Genomic DNA, 23,988 nt, shown 5'->3' on the forward strand with positions numbered 1-23,988 from the left:
CTTAGGGCCTCTTATAAAATTAAATGTATCAACTATGAATTCCCTCCAGGAAGTATTTTGAAATATCTGGAGACATTAGAAGCAAGGATGGGGAGACTTTGTCTCAAGTTAAAAAAAAAAGTTTTGTTAAATGAAAATTATCCATATGAAAACATCAATGTGCTAAGTTTGTGAAACCCAACTTTCTAGCACTATTTAGCAGAATTAGTGTCAAACTGCAACTTTCTGGTAATCAGGGGGTAAAAAAAATTAGTTTCATAATTTGAAAGAAAGAAAAATATGTCTTACAATTAAAATAGCTTTGCATGCTTTGAGGACGTATAAGCTGCTCAGCTATCTATTTACTTGCCTCATACAAACTCAAACTCATTTTTTTCTCTTCCCTCCCTATTTAGTTTGCCTCCTTGTTTACCCCTTCTTTCATACCCTCTCGCTCCTTTTTCCTTTACTCTCCTAATCTTCTTTCTCTTCTTCTTCCCCTTCATTTTCCTTTCTGTTATCTTCTCTCTCCCTCTCTTCCTCCGTCTCTCTTCCCCTTTTCCTCTTTCTTGACTTCATAAAATGATCTACAACTCTACAACATTGGGATATTCAATTTTAATGACATTTCCCTTTTTCTTTGATGATTAAGTATTAGTCAGTTTTGTTTTCCTGAAATGTAATTTCTCAAATAAAAGTCTTTCTTCTCCTAACTCTACCACTGTCCTTCATAACAGTCAATAGTGCCCTTAAAACATATATAAAGCTAAATTAAAACTCTTGACAGAAAATAAAATTTTTTCATTACAATTCTCTAAATGCTAAATAAAATGCTTTGTTCCCTTATTTCTGTATTTCAACATTTCCCAATTAAAGTTATTTATTGAATGTTACAAAAAGAATGACAAAATGCTAGTTAAAAATACATTAATTATTTTTTAATGAACAGAAAGAGATTGTGTAGTATATAATGAGGTCATTTATGAAATATACTACATACTGACTCAGAAGTTATTAAGTCACAAGTGAACCAAAATAAAAACGAGGGTATAAATCAAATAAAGATTATACCATACTGGCAAAATTATGAACATTTTCTGATATGGTGAACTAGGTCCAATGGGATACAGTTGTTATTCAAAGGTATCTATCATCATATTAGCTCATTGAAATTTATGGAGAACATTTCTGGTTATAAGCCAGGGAATGGTTGACCTTCTGGGCAGGATCAAGCTCATGATTTCATAGTAGCTGATTAAGATCAGTATTAAAATGTAACCTTTCAGATCGACAATTAAAAGTAAATTATGATCCTTAAATTTGGTAGCCTATAAAGTTTCACTATATAAAATATATTTCAGCATTTTATTGGAAAGTCTACTTCAATAAATTGTCTAGAGGGCAGAGAAATTGTAACCACTTTTAAAATTGCACGTTAGGCTTTTTTTATTTCCTTTTATTGAATAAGTCTTCAAAAGCACTTCATATATACTAAACAGAAAATAATCTTTATAACACAGTCAGTGTCAGCCACATTTTTGCTAAAGTGTATACAATGGGTTCTCAGAAGTATCTGGGCATCAAAAATCTGAGCCACTAAAGGTGTGCAAATAGCACTGCCTGAAAGTAGAGCCTTAACTCTGTCTTATGTCTTGACATGAATCTGGAATCTATATGGAATTTTAGTTTCCTTTTCCAACGGTGGTTTTTATTTCTCTCTCTCTCTCTCTCTCTTTCTCTCTCTCTCTCTCTCTCTCACCTGTGCTTAACCTTTGTAGTCACATAATAAGCACTTACCTTTCAGGAAATATATTTTTCTCTGTCGTAAGGCAGAGATGCCTTCCCAGTGGGTCTTTCCTCTGTGATCAAATAGAGGCAGGGTATGATAGCCTAAGCCAGAAGGGTCTCCACACACAATAATAACAACAAGCTTTCTTTACAATAAATCCCCAGGAAAAAACACGCTAGAAAAAGCAGCTTCAATAACATGTCCCCAGAGTAGCATCACCTGCAATTGTCTTGTGACCATCCTGTGATCACGCTTGCCATTATGTGCCCTTACCTCTCACGCAATCCCACAAGTGTTCCCCAAAATCCTCACTTTTAAGTAATTCACTTCCAGGGTCTGTGACTGCCTTCCAGCCAGACATCCTAAGCTGTGGTTCCGAGGTTAGCAGGGGAAGACGCTTGCTCTTCCGAGTAGCCGTCCTCACGATGTGATTTTGGATGTTTCCCAGTCTGGACCATTCTCTGAATCTTAAATAAATCACTCCGGCTTTAATTTTATAGTGTGAGTTTTCACTCTAGGAGAGTAAAACTTATTTAAAATGAAACTCAATTGTAGTTAACGACACACAAATAAGATGAATTCAGATTATATTTTAGGGAGTAAATAGAAATACAATTTAGGGAAGCTTTCTGCTAAGATCACATCAGTATTAACTTGGTTGCATCTTAGTGGGGATAAGAGTCAATTTGAGCTTTTGACTTTGCAAAGATGCCGATCAAGCCTTGTTGATCAAAACGGAATGGCTGCATTGAACTCGGTTCTTGATGATGAGACGGCTCTTTTCGCGTGTATGCCTCGTGTTTGCGCAGTTGCATTCTACAGACTCACCCCAGGCTTTTTCAGCTCCTGCCATCTGACCAAGTTAACTTCTGAAATTAAGAAATGATTTACCTTTGTGGTCAAGCAAGGGTACAAAAGAAATACACTCTAAGGGGGGTAAATACTGATACAATTGTGTTTAATATAAAGTGGGTCCAAGAAGTATTTCTTTGTAACAAGGATCTAATAAAGAGAATGGTTTGAAGGAGTCGAATCTTGGAGCAGCCATTTCCCAGACAAGGAATTGTTTCAGATAAGTGAAGTCACATGACCATCTCAAGTTCCTAAGATAGCTCACAAAACTGTAAATACCAACCAGTGATGTTTGTAATGACTCTTCCTGAAGCAAATGCAACTGTGTTTGAAAACTTCCTGGAAATTTTCCAGAAAGTCCTAGAAAGCAGTCACAATGAGTTCCAACTTGTCCTCCGTATGACCTCAGTCCAATACAACAGAATCAAATGACTGTATTATAATGTGCTTCCTCCCAATGTCTATTCTTGTTACAAGGTCTTCGGTTGGAGTCATCCATGCTCATTTACAGTGGCTGATGTCATCCCGAATTCAAATATGCTTTTCTTCCCCTGAATAAAGTATCTGAATTTCATCTGAAAGACTAAGTTTTTTTTTAATTATGACATAAAATCTCTCAGAAAAAAAATAGACCTAAAATTCCATAGTTTAATATAAATTACTTATATATATTTCTGTGTTATCTACATAGTAAATAGTATTTTAAGCTATCTAAAATGCATAATCGTTTTCAAAGTATTAGATATGGAGCAGTTATTAAAGGGATACTTCTCAAATTATTGACAATAAATGCAAATAAATTTGGATTTTAATAAATCCAAAGACCTATTTAATAATATATGTAAAAAAATAAGTCAATGTTCTATCCAAAATGCACTGCCATTCAATCAAGCCCAACTATGACTACCCTAGAGGACACAGTGGGATTACACCTTTAGAATTTGAGGGTGTAAATCTTTACAGGATCAGAAAACCTCATATTTTTCCTGCACAAAGAGAATGATCTTGCAGTCAACAGCCCAAGACAGCTCAGAACACTACCAGTTTCTTAGAAGTCTTAGAACTCTATTTTCAGGAATGATATAAAGTATTTAACATTATCACTTATGGATAAAATGTCATTAAATTAGGCAGCACTATATAGGTATACTGCTAAAAGTATAATTCTAAAATATCACTGTAAGTTACAAACATCTCATGAATACTCTCTGATGATGACATTTTAATGTTGTTGTTTTTTTTATTGTTAGGTACCATGGAGTCATTTATGACTAAAAGCAACCTGTGCCCAGTCATGAAAAGCTCATCGTTCTCCCTAACAGTTAAGAATCTATATTAAAAATAGCAGAAAACTATCTTGATCACCATCCATTCAGCTCTCAGTAATTCCTCTCAGCTACATTGTATTTGGTTCATCCCCAACAAACATTATATGCCCTCCTGGCCATCATTTTTAGATTGCTTGTTGTTCCCTTATCCCCGAGTTTGTTGGCTCCTAACTCTCCCTCCTCTCCCATGTGCCCCCAGAAGCACCGGTCCTATTGTTTTCTCCTCAGCATTTTTTGTCCTGCCTATCTTATATAGATAAACACAGGGCAAAAGCAAAACAAAAGCAAAACAAACAAACAAAAACAATAGATAGTTCCAGTCTGTCTGCAGACCCTTCAGTATGTTTTCCAATCAAGTCTGATGAGGTGTCAAGCCCTGTCCCCCAAGTCAGAAGTCTATTTTCAGGATTCCTCGGGGACTTGGTTACTTTGCTCCCCTTGCCCTGCTGCACTCCCTTTGCGTTTCACCCTGCTGTGCATGGGGCAGACCAGGCACACCTTCTGCAGTGTTTTCAGTGCACAGGCCCCGCAATGCTATGGGTCAGTGAGGGAATGTTGTGTCTCAATGTGGGGCCAGCCTTACAGGACTCTCTGCACATGACAGTGGGATAGCAGGAAGGTGAACGGAAATAGGGGAAAGAAATCGGAGGTTATTTATAGAGGTAGGCATGTATATATGTAAATATACTAATTTATAATGAAAGGGATAGAAGCCAATGCACATATATTTATATAGCAGACAGACTTTGGGTCTCTACTCAAGCCTTCCCTTAACACAAGAACACTTCATTCTAATAACCTGGCACTCTTTCACACACACCTTCACAAGATCGCTGAAGACAAAATAGGTGCATAAGCAAATATGGTGAAGAGAGAGGATGGTGCCCAACTGGCAAAAGATATAGCATCTGGGGTCTTAAAGACTTGAAACTAAACAAGCATCCATCCAGCAGGGAAGCAAATAAAGCCCACATGGAAGAAGCACACCAGCCTATGTGATCATGAGGTGTTCACGGGATCAGGGAGCAGGCATCAAAAGATCCAAAAGAACTATATCAATGCAAAAGAGGGAGGTTGGAATGGAGACCCAAAGCCCATCTGTCAACAATCGGATATCCCCCCACAGAAGGATTATAAGGAAGGGATGATTCAACCAAGGTGCAGTATGGCATCAATGAAACACACATCCTTCCTCTAGTTCCTGAATGCTTCCTCCCCACTACCATGACCCAGTTCTACCTTACAAATCTGGCTAGACAGGAGAACACCCATTGGTACAGATAAGAGCTTTGGACACATGGAATTAAAGACGGATAAAGCCCTCAGGAACAGTAGTGGGGATTGTGATATCATGAGGGGAGGGGATGGTCAGGGAGGGGCAAGGGAGAGAAAGGGGAACTCATCACAAGGTTGGACATATAGCCCTCCCCCAAGGGGACAAAGAATAGAAATGTAGGTAAAGGGCAAGAACGGACAGTGTAAGATATCAAATATTAATAACAATATATAATTGATCAAGGATTCACAAGGGTGAGAGGGGGAAGAAGGAGGGGAAAAAAAGAGGACCTTATACCAAGAGCTCAAGTAGAAAAAGTTTTGGAAATGGTGATGGCAACATATGTATAAATATGCTTGATACAATGGATGTATGGAATGTAATAAGAGCAGTAAGAGCCCCCAGTAAAATTTTAAAAAGAGAGAACAGCAGAAAAATTTTCAAAGTTTGAAGAGTCGTATAATGGAAAGTACTTAAAGTTAACATTTGGCATTCATATATCTATAGATGAAGAATTTCCTGGGTGGTGTAGTGGAAAAAAGTTTAAAATGTAGCTACTAACGAAAAGGCTGGTGGTTGAATTCTAGCTAGAGCCACTTGAAAAGAGAACTTTGCAATCTCCTTTCAAAAGTTGCATCCCTGAAGTATCAGGTGGAGCGCAGTTCTATTGAAGATCAGATAGAATTGCCATGGGTCTGTGCAACTGACAAGCAACTGAACTAAGGGGAGCTTCCCCTCATTTTCCAGATGAGCTTCCGGTGATACATTCTAGGGCACTTCAGCATAGCAATTTGACATGATGTTTCAATCCCTAGCCCATAATTCAGGCATTTTGTCCCTGGCTTGTTTGAAAGACATTGTATTCTTCTCCCTGAATTTGGCCAGGGACATAGTGTTCACACACTAAATGATAATCAGGGCTAACAACCTCATGAATCCAAAAGTGATACGCAAACATGCCTGCCAAAATCACATGCTGGTGAAGTTGAGTCCCGTTTAGGGAAAAATAAATATATAAATGCAAGAGAATTTGCTAAATGTATTCTGAGTAGGTAATGGATATGAACTACAGTCTGTCAATACCAGTTGAACAGCAGTAAAATCGTGTCTTAATGAGAAAATAGTTTTAACCACTGAATGCAGTATATAATTTTTTACACATGCGAAAACATCCTGCACGAACAAGATATGTCAAAGTTCTGGGATACTGCTAAACCCACATATAATTTGTAAATTGTTTCCTTTTTAGCAACTGCAAAGTCAAGATTAATAAGAACTAAATATTTAGTCATTTACGTGTGAAATGTAAATATAGAATTGCTACCAAAAAAACATTACTATTTTATAGTTACAATCACATTTGTAACAAAAATATGCCGCAAGCAAATGGTTCAATTAAATGCACATAATAAAACTTTATTTCTGACATGATATCACAACTGGATGGAAAAATTATGCAGCCTATTAACCAGCAACCCACACAGCCACATGTCATGGAGATCCTATTGTAAAACAGAAATGAGAATGTCAGGATATTACACTTAGATGAGGGAGACTCCTGGATGGTAGAGGAATAGAAATACATCTAAAATATCTTTAAATTATGTTAACTATCACTAGTGTTCAAATATCACCAGTAGTCGACAAGAAAGAAAATAGAAGCGGTGAATGCAATATTTTTAATGATGCACAGAGCAGGAATGAAAAGCCAAGTGGTCTCAGTTATATTTGAAAGCTGTTGACTATGAAAAGGAAGACACCAAATGCAGTGCATGTTTGAACAGTAACTGAGAGAGTCTGGAATCCCAATTTCACATTTGCAGTCAATTCAGCCTTTCATCCTTCTGAAGTAGATAAATTGAATATCACAGTTAATAGTAAGATAGTGCTTTTGCATAAAACCAAGCATCTGTCTATGCAGCAATGATGCATATCCCATCATGCCTTCCAGAAGAGCCTACCATATCTCCTGAAACTGAGAAGAAACATAAATCATATTTCCCAGAGTATTTTCTCTCAGTTGCCTTATTGTGAGAGATTAATTTTTATCATAGCTTAACCCTAGAGAGATATATTTTGAGTTTATTGAAAATGTACATGTAAGTACTTGGAAATGATAAAATAGTTTCTTTCACATAGCAGAAAAATGGAATTGATTCATATTTTCAACAACATTAAGAGATGGTAAGTATTGCAAAAAAAAGTAGGTTGGAAATGTGGAGAAATGAATATGCTTTGCATAACTTTTGCATGCTTCTGGAGTGATGGCAAATACCATGGCTTAATTCCTGAAAGTGAGATGTTTGTTTTTTACTCTAAACAGGTCTTTCACAGCAGATTTGTCTGATGCCACATGGCGCTTGATTTCCACGAAGGTTACAAGTGGATTCAAGTGAAATGGGCTCATCGAGAGCTTCAGTCTTTGGTCCGTTTGTGAGGACTCTGGTTTTCTTTACATTGGGAGGTGCTGCATACTGAAGGATGGCTCTTTAATCTTCAACAGTAAGGGTTCCAAGTTCTCTTAATTTTCACCAACAAACAGTGTCCCTTCACTGGGATATCTAAGCTATCCTCAGATTCTGATACTCACTTCTTCATCAGATAGTCTAACTTCTCCAATTATTTGCTCAGCAAGCAGATTAAATACATATGGTAAAAGGATACATCTTTGATGCACAACTTTTCGGATGGTCAACTATTTGGTAACACATCAATCTGTGACAAAAACTCCCTCTTGTTCTATGTCAGGAATCTGCTAGTTTAGCTAGCAGTTAATAAAACAGAAAAGTATATCATTAGACCATCCTCAAGATAATGTTCTACTGATTCAAGAATAACTAGATATAAAATTTTAATTATGATCCATATTCCACCCTGTATCACGTGACAATGTAGCACACATTTTGAAAGAAATAACACATTCATCTTTGATGACTGGAATTATTCAACTAATGCTAACTAACCATTATTGAGTTGTGGCTTTTTATTAAGATAAATGTTAATAACTGAAGATACAAGGATGAGGATTTCAAACTTCTAGTTATCACACATTTTAGGTCTAATTGGCATGCTCATACCCACAGAGAAACTACTATGCCATACGGATAAAGACTAGATCTCAAAAGGATGATTTTACTTCTCAGCAAAGAGGTGAGTCAAGTCATGCAACAATGAGTGATATGTAGGATTCTGACACCTATGCTTTAAGATGCAATAGAAGTTTGCCAATAACTGGCCAGTATATAGATGCTTGGCAAGGGTATAGATGCTTGAATGTATTCAGTGATATTGCAATTCTAAGTACATAAAGTTTTTTCTAAAAGTCTTGATAATGGAAGTCAGAAATTCAGATTTTAAAAAAAGTAATTTTCCTATGTAGCACATTATAAAGCATTTGACCGTATCTCATAATTAAATGTACAATTTTTATAGAGAAATGTGAACTTTAAGAAGTAGGTAAACAGTCTAAAAGGAGTATTAAAACAGGTCATCCAATTATTGCAAAAACAAGAAAAATTTTTCATTGTCAGGTATTTATATTTTTATATTTATTGGACCAGGTGCTGTGGCCCTATGTGTCTCTAATTCATTGTTGTAGGTTGTGCAATTTATAGTGATGAGCAAAGGAGAAGGCTGGGAGATCAGTTGATGATAATGATAGAGGAAAATATTCACGCAGCTGGTAGATTTTGGAGTTGAGATTCACTAACAGATGAGGTTGATGCTCAAGCCCATCTTGTCTGCAAGGTGACATTGGCCATGGGGAGAATAATCTCAAAGCGACAAAGAACTTAAAAGAAATATTGAAGCATTTTAGTAGTAGATGATGACAAGCTGAACTCTGACAGAGAAGAGATGCTCCAAAAAAGAAAAAAAAGCAAGAGTTAGATATTCAATCAAAATTTTAAAATAGAATTAATAGTTGTCTATGAATACAGTACACATTGGATAATAATTAAGAATATAAACAATCAGGAACTAGAGACTATATAATAGAACAAATAAAAACGGTTTGATGTATGCATGATGTATGTCTTATGTATGTAATGACTTGACTGGGGTGAGTTAAACATTCTCCATCCTATCGATAAGATTTCTTTATTTAGGTGGAACTATTCAAGTTACATTATTATCTTCAAGTGTGTCATTTAGCAGATCTACTTTATCCAGTTACTTATACGTTTGACTTACATTTCTGAAATGCCTCTATCAAGGAAAACAAAGGCAAAAGCATTCTGAACCACGGTTGAGGGTCTGAGCACAGGGTCCCTTCTAGGACTGCAACGACTGTGCTCCCATCTCTCCTGTATTTTCCAAATGGACATGGAATCCCAGCCTTCCCTTCTCCTCACCAAGCTGCTCATCTCAGCACGAGGCTGCATCAGACTAGAGAAAGAGAGGTCTAAAGGGAGGTATAGGGATGTGTGCATAGAAAATTTGTTATATGGATATTGTTAGTGAATATGATATCTATGAGTAGTAAATTGATTGCTCTACATATCCTAGATAATATATACATTATGAGATAAACATATATGAACAATCTCATATTTTTACATTTTTCCCCTTTTTTCTGGTGTGAGTAACCAGTAATTTAAAAAAAAGCTATCTACAATGAATGCTACTATTTGGATTTGTGATCTGACACGTGATTAGTAATTATTTAGAACGTTATTTACACAGTAGACATTAACAGAAATAAGACAGAAATACAATAAAGGGAAAAATAAGATCATTGACTGAGAGAATAACAACTTCTTGTATTGCTTGTAAAGGGAAACTCTCCTAATTACTGATGACCAACAAATCATTTAACCTTTGATTACATTCCAAGACAGAAGTAGCTTCACTATCAAATCCTTAATTTTTGCATATGTACTTTAATGTCCTGATGATATGAATACAAACTATAGTATCTGACAGGCTTTAAGAGGGTCAGGGAACAGAGAGAAACGTTTCTGAAGCATTAAGTAAAAGTAAACATTAAAATAGCATCACCTAAAAGCACGATTGAGTTTGACATCAGTAGAAAGACAAACTGAATGACACAAACTATTGGTAGCATCAGTTATGAATAAATACCATGTACTTTTATTCTGAAAAGATGATGATTTGACAGAATATCATGATATATTTACTCACAAGTGTGTATGTGTGTGCATATATATAGTAAAGTAGAATGTCAGCAAAAAAAAGTCAAAAACTTCAAGGGATAGATTGACACAGTATATTCCACAATGAGCTCAAAAATTGTAACAATTGTGAGGATGGCACAGGACCGGGCAGTGCGTTGTTCTGGTGTCTATCGAATCACCATGAGCAGGGACCAACTCTATAGCACCTAAAATCAAATAAGTATTTGTTGCTGATCAAAGAGTAACTAGAGCAAACCGAGAAGATGATGTGTGGAAAGCTCACCAAAGATTTCAAAGCGTGACTCCAGAAGACCCCAGCAAGCATGACAGACGTGGGAACAGCCTTGGAGTCAGAAAACCAAAAGGGCAGGATCGACAGGTGCTGTGGGACTGGAAGACTGTAGTGTAGTCAAATAGCTCATTAATTAAGGACCTAAGATTCCGTTTCAGAATGCCAACTACATGTTGTATTCCATTCTGCTCTATTGATCACAAATCACAAATAAACATTTGTCTGAAAAGACAGTAACACAGTTTCAAATGAAAAAGTTGTTGAATATATTGTCACATCCCAGTCTGGTAGATTGCAATTGTATCATTTCTTCTCATATACCTTTCTTAGTTCTATTTTAAAAGATAGATTTTTTTCCCCACTAAATTATAGTCTCTTTATTATCTCATACAGTTATAACCAAAATGCTACAAGTGAATGGGCTTAGTAAACATACTTATATATTCTTCAGTTGTTGGAGACTAGGTTTATGCAGGAAATGTGGGCAAGCGAGATTGGGTGTGTTTCCACAAAGATGTAGAGATTGAACAGAGTACATTTCATACATGTATTTACTATTGCTACAATATATCTATAAACGTGATAGAATATACAGGAAGCAAAGTTCTGAATACAGCTTGAGGAAGTGAGTCTTGGAAATTCAGGACCGTAGCCTTGGGGAACACTAAGGTTCATTGGAATAACATAGTCCAAAGGCAATGCTTTACCTCCTACTTTGTTGAGTAAGAACTAGGTTCTTAAAAAGCTATGAGCAACGTCTAAGATGCAACTGTTAGTCTCCTCCCATCAGAAGAAAGAACGAAGTTGAAAGTAGAAAAGTACATGGAAACCATCAGTCCGATGTGACAATGAACCACACAAAGATTAGTCTCGATAAGGTCCAAACCCGAAGAACTAGATGGTGTCTGGCTGCCCCACTACCAGTTGCTCTTAAAAAGGATCAAAGGAAAAGTTCCTGGGTAGAGTGAGAGCAACACATGAAACTGAATTGAAAATTTTAACATATTATTAGTCAGATCGAGATTAATGTAGGCCCCAAGACCATGGCCTTTACCTTTTAGAACTGACCTTGAACCCTGACCACGTTAGCATAATCAATCATTTAAGATCCAAAGAAAGCATTTACCCAAAGGTAAAGTTCAGAGGATGAGGAAAGAAGAAAGAATTGAAACAGGAAACCCAAGGAGAAATTGGGATAAGTAATGGCAAATTGAGGGGATTGTCATGGGTGTGTTAAATGATGGTATGTATTAATTGTTTAATATAAAACTATCATCTGCTCTGCCAAACTTTCACCTACTCCAGACAAAAAGCAACAAGACAAAAAGAAGTCTGAATTCAACATGACGGCGCCAGCTGTCCCGCAGGAGAAAATTGAGCTGGAATAGACTCAATGGTGGTGGGATTATTTTTTGGGAGGGTCCGGGTGGGAAGTTGCAGTTTACACAAATGCTAACATTTAGTATATCATGCCATTTAAGTAATTTGTTGGTGAAGACTTTCCAAATGTATATCACATCTTCCTGATAAATGACTGTTTGCTAGATAAAGTATGTATTTTTTCCATCAACATCACTTGCCCTTATTCACAGTCTTGCCAATTGAGAAAACGGTGCCGATGTCACATTTGGCCTCCTTCAGTCCACTTCAGTAGGGAGGATGATCCAACTCTACACCAGCCTAAGGTAGAGCGCCACAGGCAGAGGTCATGCTAAACTCTACCCTCCATCTCTCTTTTACCCCGTTTGGCACCAGCCATCCTTCCCACTAGAAACCAGCCTTCTAGTTCACTGCAGTGTTAAATAATCTCTTGCAGTGCTATGTAGAACCCACTGAGCATTCTCACAGTTATGGAGGTTTATTAGGGGACTTAATAGGCTATCAGAAGTCAAGATCAGAAAATATTAAGAATACAGACTTTTGTCCTGACCAACAACTCTTCTCAGCCAGCAGCCATCTTTCTTTCTTATCTGCAGCTTCTGAGCCATGTGGACCCTTGGCCACTGCCTCGTTCATGCCACGGGAAGACCAATGTTCCACCTAGCAATCTCTCAGTGACTCCTCTGTCTTGGCTTATGATCTCAGTTAGCACAATCTCTATGGCCTCTGATGCCTCTGACATTGCAGGGGAGGATCTTGTGCCTCCTCCGCTGGTGTCTGTTCTTTGTTGACGGTCACAGGATTCTTCCTCCCTGCTTCTGAGATAGCTATTGTTACATAACCAGTGGAATGTCAATCTCCTCGATCCATGTTTCTCAGACCCTATCTGCATGGTCCTACCCAATCATTTGCTTGGATTTGCAAAGACATGGTTAGAAGAGCCATAGGTAATTAACTTAAATTCACCACACCTAATACAGAATGAATATTGATGGATAGATATCCTAGGCATTAGTGAGATGAAATGGACTAGTGGCCATTTAGAAATAGTATGGTTTACCTGATGGGAATGGTACAATCAAGAGAAATGGTATTATAGTCATTGTCCTACAGGCATTTTAAGATCTATCTTCGTTAACAGGATTATATCTATCTGCATTCAAGAAAATCTAATGCAAACAATTATTATTTACTTCCATGCACAAATCACAAAAGCTAGTGATGAAAAAATAGAGGATTTCAATTTCCAATGCATTCATTTGTGACTGATCAAACCTGCAATAAGATGCATTGATGATAATTGGCTATCGAAATACAAAAGGTAGAAACATAAAGGAAGAACGGTAGTTGGAAAATATGGTCTGTGATAGAAATTAAGGTGGAGATCACATGATAGTATTTTGTAAGATCAATGACTTGTTCATGGGAAATAACTTTTTTCAATAACAAAAGTGGTGACTATACACATGGACAACTCTAGATGGTATACACATAAGTAAAATTGACTACATCTGTGGGGAGAGAAGATGGTGACTCTCAATAAGAGTAACTAATATTAGGACAAAGGCTGATGCACAGGTTTAAGTGCTTGACTACTAACTGAAAGGTGGGCCATTTGGCTCCATGGAACCCTTTGAATGAGTCACAAGCCAGCCTACTGATTCTGGAGAGTTTTCAGGCTAAGCAACTCTTGGACCAATACCAATATGCCTCTATTTTATAGGGTCACCATGAGTCAGAATCAACTCATTGGCACATAACAACAATGAAACATTAGCACCACAATGGAAGAGTTAAATATTTGCCAGAGTGACCACATGGCCCTGTAATACTTAGATTTTGTTTTCTGCGTGTGCCAAGTGGCACCTGTGAGAAGATATGGGTTGAGTCAATCTGTCGATCAGCTTGCAGCTAGATGACCTACTTTGGAGGTGCAACCACGATAAATGACTCTCTGGACACCTGCCCCTCTCTATCTGCTTTTACCTTACTGTTGGCGAGACACTCTGATACTGCCCATGCCCTCTAATGCGGCCACCACCATGGAATCCACACAGCTTTGCACCCACCAGCCTGTGAGCTTCCTGCATTCTGCATCATTGCATGGGGCTGCATGACTCTGGAGAGGGACTAATGGACTAGTATTAGACTTATGGACCAATACTTCAGTTGGACCAGGCTGGGATGCTTTCCTAATATATAATTACTTCTTAATATAAAGCTCTTTCTTACACATATATGAGTGCCACTGGATTTGTTTCTCTAAAATATGGCCTAACACAGGCCCACAAAGTTCAAAGTTGTATCTGGTCCTTTATAAAAAAAAGCTTTTCACTGCTGTTATTAAGAACATTAAATAAGTTAAATAACATGAAATTAATATCCAAATAAAATAAACACTTTCCAGTTGTTTTCTTTTTATTTAAGGCAGAACATCTATGAGCCTTTAATTCTTACTATATTTTTCAAGTGTCCATGTCATTTCACCACTTTCCTTTTCTCTAAGTTTCTTTTTCAATGAGTCTATCTCGGGAATAGTGATATAAGAATCATCAGTTTTGTTAACACTTATTTAAAACAAACATACGACAATTTATAAAATTGAACTGCAGCCTTTTTTTCAAATGTTGACCCCTATTAAATAATGTTAAGCCTCTATGAGCTCACTTATTATGCTAGCGATTTTCTCTAATAATATTAAGCCACTTAGAATACTGTGCTGGTCCAAGATAAAAGGATACTTTTAAGCTTCCTCGAGGTAAAAGTTATAGCATACCTTGTGCTATAAACAAATTAGGTAGTAATTATCTGAATGATGTGGGTAATTAACATCAAAACTGCAGCAAATGTACTTGAGGGGAGAATCTATGATCTTGGATTTAAATTATTTAATCCAATTTAAATAGAGTCAGGATATCAGGCTTTAGGTACATTAATGTGATAGATTACACAATTATAAACCCTGTTAGATGTAGAATTAACTTTCTATATTTTCTTACAGTTCTTAAATTACTGCTTTTTTCAGTCTCAATATTCTCCCTTAAAAATATACTTTGCTTCATTTACACCCCTTTTAAAGAACTATGCTTCTTCAACTGGAATAAATATATTAGTGCCACAAAAAATGCTAAATCAAACTGTGTCTTTAAATGTATTGATTAGAAATGTGCACAACCTATTTATTCCATTCAGTTAATATCAGATACATAAATAAATTGTAAATATGTTAAGACAGCAATAGTCTTAAGTACTTTGATATTGTCTTCTAAATTGAAGTGAATTAAATCTACAAAGCTATATGACCTCAGATATATATACTATGGAATTCCTTTACTCGCCCAGCCTTGTTGCAAAGGAGAGGGAAAACAGGGCAGTAGAACCTACTGTGGTTTTAGACTAAGAGTTCACTCTGAGTTTCATTTCATATCGACTGACAAGTAAAATGATAATAATTAAGTATGGTCAAAACCTTTTACCCGATATGTGGCAGTACGACGGATAGGTTCTAACTATTTCACAGAGAGCCCCTTCACTCACAGTTTTAAACCCTCTCTGGTCAATGTTTGTTTGTTTTCCTTGACATATAATTGAGAAGGCTTTGAGAAAATGAAATTCCTCAAAACGGACCAATAAACAGCATCCTGATAAAAAGAGAAGCAATTGAATGTGTCCATTATTTCATTCAGCTTGAATCAATACACCAATCTCACGGAAGCAGACATTAAGAAGTTAAGACATTACATTAGGTAAATTTGATGAAAAAAGTTTAAAAAGCAAAGCTATTACTTTGATGAGTAAAGTATTCTTGATTAAATCCATGGCCTCTGTAATTGTCGAAAAAGAATGATTTAAAAAAGGATTCATTCAAACTATGGTGCATGTGTTGCTCCAAAGAAAACACACGTACACACACACTCACACACACACACATGCCAGAATTCTCAGTAAGAATGGTTAGACTTCAACTCAGACATGGATACACATCAGGAAAGATGGATAGCTAGAATAGATGCATGATTTTTAGTAACATGCAGGGCCAAGAAAATATTGTGAAATCTTTAATAAAATATGTGGTACAAGAGCCACAAGAATTGTCTGCAGCGTGCCTGTAATCATAAAGTTGGCACAAGAGCAAGCAATGCTCCATCCTGTTCTACTCTTGGTTCCTAGGACAGGGGGACTTAAAGTCAACCGGGGCAGCGGTCTCACAACTCTCACAAAATGACTGGATGGGACTACACAAATCAGGTGTTTATAGTGCACGAAGGGGATTACTGGAATGTAGCTGACTGATACCGTAGAGATATTGGTGTCACTGTCAGGTGTTGTGTTGGTGTTGTTGTCACTGTTAGGTACCACTGAGTCTGTTTGACTCACAGCAACCACAGGTATAACAGAAGAAAGCACCACATCGTCCTGTGAAATCTCATAAATGTGACGTTTTAACCTTTTGTTGTAGCCACTGTGCCAGCGCATCTGACTGTCTTCTATTTCATCAATGCTTTACCACAAGGGTGAGGACTCTCTGACCCAAGAACTGTATAAGGCTTGAAAAATCACGAATTCCAGTTATTATCACACCTCATCAGAGAGACACAGCTTCAGCCATCACATATAGAGGAGGGTTAATCAAATGTTTGATCAAACACTGCTTTTATGTCACATTTATCTTTCCACTGTAAACATAACATTAAAAGTGAGGTTGAAATTTTTAATATTTTAAAATATTCAGGTAGCAAATACTTTTAAAGTGGTTCTCATGTACCAGGCATTATGATCAAAGCTGTAAAAACATTGATGGACAAAAGAGACAGGATATTTAATTTTTGAGAGCCTACATTCTCGGGTGGGTGATGGGAATTGCAAAGGTAAGTAGGCAGTGTTTTCACATGCAATACATATATACCTCATAGTTACGAATTCTAATCTTATATATAATTTTAAAACACTTATTTTCCTAAAATATTATACTTATATTTACCTACTCTCACAGTAAAGAAGAATTTATTATTTTTTGTGGTTCTTTCCATAATTTCTGTTTTCATGTGTTTTACATATTACACCACTAAATGCATGTCCCCTTCCTTTTATTAAAACAATTTTTAGCTAAATGTCACCTTAATACCTATTTTGATATCCTCAAGATCTAAAAGCTGTTGCTTCTTCAATCAAAACCCAAGCCTCAATTCAGAAACAAATATAAGGAAATTGATCTTAATCCTGAAAATGTCAAGGTTCTGCCTATAATACTTAGCTATGGTTTTCTGAAACAGCAAAGTTCAAAAGGAGTCAGCGGCCTGATGACCCTTTGACCCAGGATGACGACGCATGGTGTCTACTACTAGTGCTGACAGAATGTCCTCCCGGAGAATGAGATAATCAATGAGGAATGATACATTTGAACTGGGTATAAGGCTTTTTTAATTTTAAATATGTTAGAGGAGAAACTATTGATATCTCAAATCCCTGTGGAATGACTTATAAATTATCTGATTATTGATATTTCCCTCTTTATGACTTAACACAATATAATAAAACATTAAATTATAGAACGTGAGCAATGCATAAAAGTCAAACTCAATACATAGATAGTAAACGTGACTTGAAATGCATTTACAAACCATGGTACTTATTCAAAGGAGAATAAAACATCTATGTAGAAGATGCCACTTAAAGAAAAATCATAGCCACTACTCACGTTATTGCTGTGCGCTCAGTTAATAATCTTTTCTGGCAACTTCAGTTGTTTCTAGAGAATGATGTTTCCATTCTCCTATGGGACAAAATTAATAATTACCATCATTATCAAAAACTTACTTAAGACGTAGAACATAATGGTAATACATTTTCTTACAGTTTATGTTCATGCTTTAGATGCATTGCTAAAGATTCTGAAAAATAAACCATACAGTCACAAATTCAAGTTTTGGAAGTAGAACCTTTTTTTTTTTAAGCTAAATGCACTCCATTCATTGTGCTACAGCCTGTGTTACTGAGTTTAGAATTAGAAGGAAATCATGTCTATTTACAAATTTTCTGGAGCTGTTGATCTAGAGTCCTAAAACAGAAATATGAAAAAAAATTTTCATGAATAACACTAGAAATACATGGTATGTAATTTTTTGATAAATAAGTTTAAGAGTAAAGGGACTACATTGGTTGAAGGTAACTTTTGATTCTATAGCATGTTACTGTCCAGTATGCTATCCTGCATCATTATGGCCAGAAACTGCCCACCTTTGCTGTGGTCTTTGTTCCCCTGCCCCTTCCACATGCACGGGAGAAAAAGATGATTCTCTAAGAACATTGTACGCAATCTACCACACGTCTGTCAATCTCTCTTGTAGTGATGGGCTGGATTTGTTGAATTGTTGCTGTGATGTTGGAAGCTAGAGCACATCTGTTTCAATCCCAGTTGGGTCACCCAGCATCAATAGGTTTCAGCAAAGCTTCCAGATTAAGAAGAGACTACAAAGAATAAATATGCTGCCCATTATGTAATGATTAGTCACCGAAAACCTCATGGATAGCAGATGCACATTGTTAGAGATATTTCCAGAAGTTGCACTCTTCAGTTTGAAACCATTCAAAATCCAACTGAAGAAGAGCTGTCTTTTCAAAGCAGAGTTGATCATAATGACAAGGATTGAGTAAAGCCTTCGGGAATTCATTTGCTGATGAGAACATGAGAAGTCAACATGAGAAGAAACAGCTTCAAACATCTGTTAAAATTCATAATGTGAAATTTAGGAGTGATAAATCTAGGAATATTTGAAGTCATTAAAAATGAAAGGTATGTATAAATGTTGATACTGTAGGTATTAGTTGAGCTGAACTACTGGTATTGGCCATTTTTAATCAGACAATCATGATTTACTGTGCTTGAGAAGAAAAATTGAATGAACATTAATGGATTCACATTTATCTTAAAAAACAAAAAATTCTCAATCTACCTCAATTGGAAGTAGAACTGAGACTTCAGACAGTAGTCTGACTGGCGAAAATAGGAGAAAAAGTAAAACTGGATTGGATTCCTAGTGATATACATGTTTATCTCAAATAAATATATATTTTTATTACACATACACAGAAAGCCTGTGGAGCACAATTTTGACACACATAGGGTCAACATGAGTCAGATCTACTCAATGATAATTTATTTTTGATTTATTGAAGTCCACCACCCACCCCAATAAAAGAAATAGATGAAAAAAGCTATAGTAGTTACCAAATTTCATGTCAACTTGAAGATATGTAAAAGTATAGTGGTGGTATTCAACAAATCAATCAGATCACAGTCTAAGGGTGACATATGGTCTTATAAGGGCTCTGGGAACAACCCCTTTTATTTCTGCCTTCACCTTCTGTCTGACCCTGATTGTTGTCAGAGCCCTGCAATGTTACAACCACCATTGGATCCACACGACTTTGCACCCACCGGCCTGTGATCTTCCTGTGTTCTGCACCATTGCCTGTGGCTGCGTGAATCTGAAGAGGGACTTTTGGACTATTAATCAGACTTATGGACTTGAGCTGGACTGGGCTGGGATGCTTTCTTGATTACTTCCTGATATAAAGCGCTTTCTTACACAGATATGAGTGTCAGTGAATTAGTTTCTCTAGTCAAACTGGCCTAACCCAGATAACAATACATACAAGAGATAAGGCATGGGATTTCTTCAAGCATTGTGCACAGAGTACGCCACTAGAAGGCATGAATTACTTGTCGCTCTTCCTAGGTATATGCTCCTCTTAGGACTCAAAGATGCTACACTTTCTTCCTGTGTCTGATATCTTCTTTGGTGGTTCTAATTGATCTCCCCACCTACATGTGGCTGAATGATATTACCTCTCCAAGACAGATATAAAATTATCTCTCTTCTGTGTCATAGGAGTTAAATATTATGTCTATGTAAGCATGTACTCCCAAATTGACATCTGCAGCCTATTTCCCTCTACTGTTTTATTTTCAATTATATTTGAAAATCTATAGCTATTCTAAAAATAACATAAATCATGCTATATCCTGCTTCTTCTTTCTCCCCATTCCATCCCCTCATAGCTTTTGTATTATTTATAAATCATATCTCTAACATTTCACTAGCATAAACCAAAGTAATGATGCATTTTGTACACCATGGTGCCTCAAGCTTAAGACTTATTTCTCTATCTAAGTTTTTTATTCAACAAATTTTATTCAAGGTATAGTTTCAAGATTTTAATGAGTCAAGTATTTTTTCCCCTGCTGTCATAGCCTGAACGCTTGATAAAATGTTGTGTTTTATTTTTTATTTTATATCTTATTTCCCCTTTGTGATTGATCTATGTAAGAGGCTAATATATTACAGGCTTTGATTCAGGAAAGTTATATTGTAAAAGTCATGATATGAGGAAACAAAATGAGAGAGAGGCCAACAAGTTCCCTATTTCACATTTGGCAAAATGGTTGCTATGTTGGACCCGATCATTTCTCACAAGTCCAGATCTGTGTTTCAATATAATGCAATTTTAGATGAAATTCAAGAAAAAATTTAATGGTTGAAATTTGGTAGTGAATTCTCATGTGGGAAAATGTGTTTGCTGCTCTGTGATACAATGCTAGAATTGTGTTCAGAATAGGGTAAATGCCACACAACTGACATCTCTAAGGTAGATTCAATCACAAATGGGAAATAAAATATAAAATGTCAGAAATATTCAAAAATAAGAACAGCTTTATTAAATACAATATTAAAGGCCATTTAAAGTAGAGGAATATTTTCAATATTTGTGTTAGTCCAGGGTGACTAAAGAGTGACACTCATACATGTATAAGAAAGAGCTTTATAACCAAAAGTAATTATAAATCAAGAAAGCATCCCAGTGCAATCCAACTCAAGTCTAATACTCATCTATAAGTTCTTCTTCAGATTCACATATCCACATGCCAGTGATGCAGAATGATGAACCAGGAGGCAGGATGATCATTGGCAATGGGTGCAGAATTGCACGGATCCAAAGTTGGTGGAAACGTGGCGGGGTGGCTGCAGTTTTAAGTGTTGGTGGGAGAGTCCCAGCAGGCAGGAAGGCAAAGTGGCAGAGAGAGGTAGTTTCCTAGTTTACCCAATTATAAGAAGGCTACACCACCATAAATGTGTGACCTGGCTGACAGATTCCCTCCCTACATTTTTATACATCTTTAAGTTGACATAAAATAATTTAACTATCACAATACTACACAAGTCCTTAAAAACAGTTCTATGAATTTATCCTGATTCCCATAGTCTGGATTACAATATAGATTTAGTAAGGATCACAATTCAATATAAAGAAAATCAAAATCTTTACAACTGGACCAATAGGTAACATCATCATAAATGGAGAATAGTTTGAATTTTTCAAGGATTTTTTCTTGATTGGATCCACAATCAATGCTCATGGTAACAAGAGTCAAGGGATCAAAGGATGTATTGCATTAAGTAAAGCTTCAGCACAAGAAATCTTTAAAGTATTGAGAAACCAGGATATTGCTTTGAGGACTAAGGTGTGCCTGACCCAAGCCATGATATTTTTAATTGACACATATGCATGTCAATGTATAGCACTGAATAAGGAAGAACAAAGAAGAACCAGTGAAACTGGATCACAGTGCATGGTATTGATAGCCTCATGGACTATCAAAAGAACAGACAGCTCTGTCTTGGAAGATGTACAACCAAAAGGTTCCTTAGAGGCTAGCAAGATGAGACTTCATCTTACATGCTTTGGACATGTCAGGAGAGACGGTTCCCTGGAGAAGGACATCATGCTTGGTAAAGTAGAGGGCCACCAAAAAAGAAAAAAAAAACAGGAAAGCCCTTGACAAGATGGAGAGACACAATATCTGCAACAATGGGCTTCAATGTAAGCACAATTGTACAGAGAGCCCAGGACCAGCCAGTGTTTTTGTATGTTGTTATATACGGTCACTATGAGTCTGAAACACCGCAACGGCACCTAGAAACAACAGCAGCATAGAATGACCCCTGAACCAGTTGTCCTTGAGTTAAATCCAACTCTAGATAACCCTGTATATTGCAGATGGAGTTCCTAGGGGTTCAGATCTGTGTTTCATAGCGTTTTCATAAATGTGGCCCTTAGGAAGCATATGAATGATGAGGTTCTTCATTGAAGGTGACTGTGTTTGTATTTGAAAGGCCAAGCAATAGGAAAGTAGCCCAAATCTTAACCCTTTAGTACATCCAAGGACTCCATGATCAGGGATCACTCAACTTTATATAAATCTAGAAATTTGGCAAGAGATCAAAACTTTTTTCTTTTTAATTTCTTAAAAACCATTTAGAAAATATATCTTCTCAATGCCAAAAATGATAGGATATATAGTGAGAATGTACATTTAAATTTATTAATTGGATATTGTACTACTAACTTTCAGCATGACAGTTCAAACCCACCAGCCACATTGTAGAAGAGACATAAAGCTGTCTTTTCTCATAGATACTGAATTTACAGTTTCAGAAACCTTGCATAGGATTGCTATGATTTGGTAGTGGGTTCACTTGTTTTTTTTATGCTTTTTTTTTAAAAATAAAAACTGTAAGTTGTTAACACTATCAGTGCCATTTCCTAAACACAGGGACTCATTTAATTGAACTAATATGATTTTTGAAGATTAGAGGCAAAACACTCAAAAGCCATGGTTTTTACTTTTCAGCTAGTTATAACAGTAAAATAATAGGACAAAAATCTTAAGAAACTGCTACTACAAGAATAGGCTTTGTTCATGACCACAATGATTAATATATAACTTTGGCTAAAGAGTTAGTGACTGTTTTGCATAATGAGATGTTCAATGACTGGCTGCTTCAGAGCATGTGGATATTATAAATCATTATAACATCAGTTTGCAATCTAAAGGGCCTTCTAGTACTCAGCATGCTACAATAACCCCATGAAATTATTTTCGGCATAGTTCAAGAGTATGTATCTCATCATTACTTTTTCCTGCTGAGAGAGCTCACACAGAACACATCATTCTTTAAATTATGTTTTATAGAATATTTACAGTATGAGTAAAATGTAACAAAATATTCAAGGTACAAAAAGAAGAGATAGAACTACATATGCTACTAAACAAAATCTAGATTTAAATATATGTATCTATTAAATGATGCACATTTTTTCAGATTTTCTCTGCTTGAGGAAACTTTCATTAGAAAAAGGCAATATTTTTTGCAAGTCTTACACAATTTCTCAAAATTTGAAAGCCTTTTAATATACAAATGTCTACAAAGAATATCTGTCTTATGCAAATTTAAGCAAAAGTCAACTGAATGATATCCCAGAAACCAGTTGTTGCTTATTTTTATTCAGATTCCATTTAATAATTTCACATGCAAACAGCCATGACACCATATTTGATTAATGCTGAAGAAATACATAAATTCTGTAGAAAATAAAGCCAAGAGAAATTCAGTATGGACAGTTATCCAGGTGCTGACATAAAGACCCAAAGAACTAAGTGAGACCTGGTTTAGGCAGTGTATCGCGTCACTGATGTTGTGAATAGGTTACATTTAATGTGATAACCCTGACTAGGTGAGGGAAAGAATATTTGGGTCAGGAAGAATGAGACAGGTCAAGGTTTCTAGGAATTAATTAAATGAATAAGGTCCACATTCTCTGAAGGAGCCCCAGTGGCAAAATGGTTATGCATTGGTTATGAGCCACAAGTCAGCAGATGGAAACTGCCAGTCACTGTGGGAGAAAGAGGAAGATTTATACTCCCATAAAGAGGTAAATTTGACAATGTCCTCTGGAGTCATTATGAGTCAGAACTGACCTAGTGGCAGTGACGTTTGAGTGGTATAGCTATGTTTTTGAAAACCAATTGTTCAGCATGCAATGAGTTTTTGCTAAGCATATTGAAATCATTATTTTTAATCAGACTGTTTGTAACAGTGGTTTGGAAAGACTTT

This window comes from Echinops telfairi, unplaced genomic scaffold (assembly GCF_000313985.2).
Source record: "Echinops telfairi isolate 266 unplaced genomic scaffold, ASM31398v2 ScPeMD7_70;HRSCAF=299, whole genome shotgun sequence".
Lineage (NCBI taxonomy): Eukaryota > Metazoa > Chordata > Mammalia > Afrosoricida > Tenrecidae > Echinops > Echinops telfairi.